At 36.6% G+C, this 3,627-nt stretch overlaps 1 non-coding gene across 1 annotated transcript; it reads right to left on the reverse strand.

Annotated features, from left to right (window-relative positions):
• Positions 1-454: 454 nt before the first annotated feature.
• On the reverse strand, positions 455-559 carry LOC117286427. The gene has a single exon (XR_004517598.1). It is a non-coding gene; the product is annotated as a U6 spliceosomal RNA (small nuclear RNA).
• Positions 560-3,627: the final 3,068 nt, after the last annotated feature.

Genomic DNA, 3,627 nt, shown 5'->3' on the forward strand with positions numbered 1-3,627 from the left:
CAGCCACAAGATTGTGGTCTAGCCACGAGATTGACAAACCATCTTCCAAATGACAGCAGGCTTGTACATGAGCAAGGAACACATATGCATCGTGTTAAGATGGAAAATTGTGAATTCTCAGTTTAAGCCTTCATAACATTGCAGAAAGTGATAATTTGGATAAGTAATAGAAGAATAAGAAGCTTAGAATCATAAGCAGAAAGCAGTCCTCTAAGTCCAGTCTTAAGTGGGAATGGATCTTAGAATATCTCTCCTCATTTTACTCTATAAAGAACTTTCAAGTTTGTCCCTTTGAAACTTTCTTGAAAAACTGACATATAACTATTTAAGTATATTAATAACATAAATATAGTTCAATTGGACCCACAACCATATAAGTATATTAATACTTAAGTATAGTTCAATGAGATTTTCTAGGTGAAGAGCTAAATAGTAAAAACTGAGGAACAAATAAAAAAATTTTACCTATCACTTTTGTTAAATAGACATTTGTGCAGGGTCCATGCTAATCTTCTCTGTATTGTTCCAATTTTAGTATATGTGTTGCCAAAGTGAGCATGTTAAATAGATATTTGCCAACATCTATTTTAAAGGGTAGATACTTTGCAAAATTTATATTGCACATCTTTTAATTTCACAGGTGTCATGGGTCTGCTTTGTTTCAGTGTATGCTGGGGAGGTTCACTTGAGGTTCAGGCACCCTTTAGAAAAGATGAGGAGCTATAAGAATGTCTGAGCATGCCTTTCTTCCTTCAGTTGCTCAGTCCAGCTCACCTTTTATGTCCAGTCATTCTTGCATTCCTAGTTCTTAGCCATTGCTGCACATTCTCTGTAGTCCTCAGTCACTGAGTTCCTCAGCCCTCATTGCAGTCTACATTTATACCAAAATATACAATAGTGGCTCTGTGTCAGTACTGATCTTGGTATGTAAGTTATTTACCAGGACATGGTCAAGTGCACCTGTGCTGGAGTCTTCCTGACCTATGACCTCCCTCATACCTGCACTTCACAGCCTGGACTATAATTGTGGCCATCTTGGGTTTGCATGTTCCCTTATATGGATTTCTTATTAGATTCATAATATATGAAAAAATTTGAAGCACTAATACCAAATGAAGTATTATCATAATAAAATAGTTTTGCCAGCTTCCTTTTGAATAACATTTCCTTTAATCTCTTTCTCTGGGCATATTAAGCTCAGAATTATATTGTAATTCTTTGCTTTGGAGGCTCCCTCTTCACCAGACCATAAGTTCCTTGAGGTTAGGATCCTTATTTCATTTGTTTTTGTATTCTAAAGGCCTGCATCAGTGCCATTACCCATAGTGGACATTCAGCAGATACCAGCTGATTAAATTAATAAATAATTTCAATAAAGGTACAAACTGTTACAGCTGTTCTTTTGGGAAAATCCTGGCTGGCCAAGACAGCAATGCAGGTGGATCCTTTTACCATGAGCCTGGAGAATGTAATTTTATACTAAGTTAGAAAAAGGTGGCCTGTGGCTAGATGGAAATTATTTTACCTTTCTCAAAAACTATTAATATGTCCAACATCAGTTAAGAGAGTTAGGTGTCAGTGCCCAGAACCGAATTCTTGGTTCACTATCTTAGCCACTTTGTTTATCCTGCTTAGTTTGGAATGTGTGGCAGGATCGCCTAATGGGCAAGATGGTGATTCTGATCCAGGGTGTGGTTTTGTTAAGCTGAATCTCTATAGCTCTATTTGTGATAGGAAGTTTTGTTAAATGTAAAATTAATTTTCCTAAGCAATTCAAAGTTCAAATGTCAAAATTCATAAATACAATATTTTTGACAACATTGTGAATAATTGTATGGACAACTTAATTGAATTGATCATAAATCCAATGTGAGTTGAAAAGAAATTATAGGTGGATTAGATTCAGGTGCCTGTTGGGTAAAGCGGGATGCTAAAAAGAAGTAAGTTTGTGAAATGTTACTCCCTGAGCTGCCACAGAAGGTTGCTCACTTCCTATTTGCTATGACCTAGCATCTTTTTTTTTTTCTCTTAAATTCTTTGATTGGTACATTGTAGGTATACAATACATTTACATTCATAATTATGTGTTGTATCTCAGTTCTTATTTTTTCCCCTTTCCCCTCCCCTCCCCTCAACCCTTCAGACCTCCCTATTTGCAAAAGCTTTGTTTCAATGTATTTCTTATCTCATATTTATTTACCTTCCCTAATTTCCTTTCATCTACTCCTTAATACCTTTTCTTCCTATTTCATATTATCAATTATTCATTTTAGTCCTTATTTACACTTTCAGTTTCTCACACCAGATCTTCATCTGGGCTAATAGAAGGAATGTGTGAAGATGTACATGGGAAAAGCAGATCTACATGTTCCCAAAGACACCTATTGTGGTATTCAGTATTTCATTGATAGCATCTGTCAAGTTAGCCCTATCTTGGCATCTACTCTAGTTTTAGCAGCACCCATTTCTCCACAGCCAGGGTGGCAGTCCCAGCGTTATAGGCAGCTTCTAGAGAGCATCCGCTTATCCGCTCTTCAGCATTTATAAAGTTTTCTGCCTGGAATGTCCTCTAAGGGGCTTTTGGTCTGTTGGACTCCTTTTGGTGTGGGAAACCATGCAACCTCCTTTCTCAATCCTTCCCATCCTGTCTCACTTTCAAAGTTTAGCAGATTTCTTCTTGTTGAGCTACACTGTAGTCTTTTCCTGCTCTATTACTTATGCTGCTTTTTACTTACAGTCACATATTTATACATGAGTCTCTTATCTGAGGATGAGCTCCTTGACTTCTGGTATTGATTTGAGGTGGTGTTTCACTATGTACAGAAAAACAGCTCCATGAAATGGTGGAGGAACAAATGATGATTTTAAAACCATCACTTGGCAAGAGGGAGTGGGTGAGTACCTGTGATGGTGTCACAGACATCCTCTAAGTAGAGACAATAATGAAGACTTCATCAAGAAGTCTATATTGTGTCTGTGCATGTTAGACAAATCCAGAAAACATTTAATTGTTCATAGAACTTCTCAAATACTTTTATGTTCTCCAGTAATCCATTGAACAAAACCACTTAGCAGCTCACCTGGAGGTCTTTACTAACCTTTTCAATTATAGTACTTTAGAAATTTATGTATGAAAAGGGATATTGTGATGTGTAAGATTGACTTTATTGGTTAAATATCTTTTGTTTTTTACATTATAAATTCTGAGACTGTACGTTATAAGGGAAGGAAAAGCACAGACAAAAAAAGTAGAGTGGCTAGTCTTAGAAAATGTCTGCTCTTGATTCCTATTGATTTTTCTGCAATCATATATGACATTAGCAGACTAAATCTTCATTCACCCCCCTTCTCAGGTAGTTTTGCAAGTGCACAGCAGAACAGCCTCATGCCACACCTCTGAGGACCCCAATAACCTCATTACTTTGATATTGGCCATATTTTGAGTTCAACAATTCCTAAATGTCAGAAGGGTATCTGTATCTTCATATGGCTCCTCTGACATTTGATATGGAAATGTACAGAATACTGAGGGTTTCTTTAGTGTGTTTCATCTATGAATGGGATGGAGCTAAAAGGATGAGATGTCTGTTTGTTAATCGGCACTATTTTATTTCTTTTTTTGTGAAT

The sequence above is a fragment of the Fukomys damarensis genome, unplaced genomic scaffold (genome assembly GCF_012274545.1).
Source record: "Fukomys damarensis isolate Sample0158 unplaced genomic scaffold, DMR_v1.0_HiC HiC_scaffold_16, whole genome shotgun sequence".
In the NCBI taxonomy this organism is placed as follows: Eukaryota; Metazoa; Chordata; class Mammalia; order Rodentia; family Bathyergidae; genus Fukomys; species Fukomys damarensis.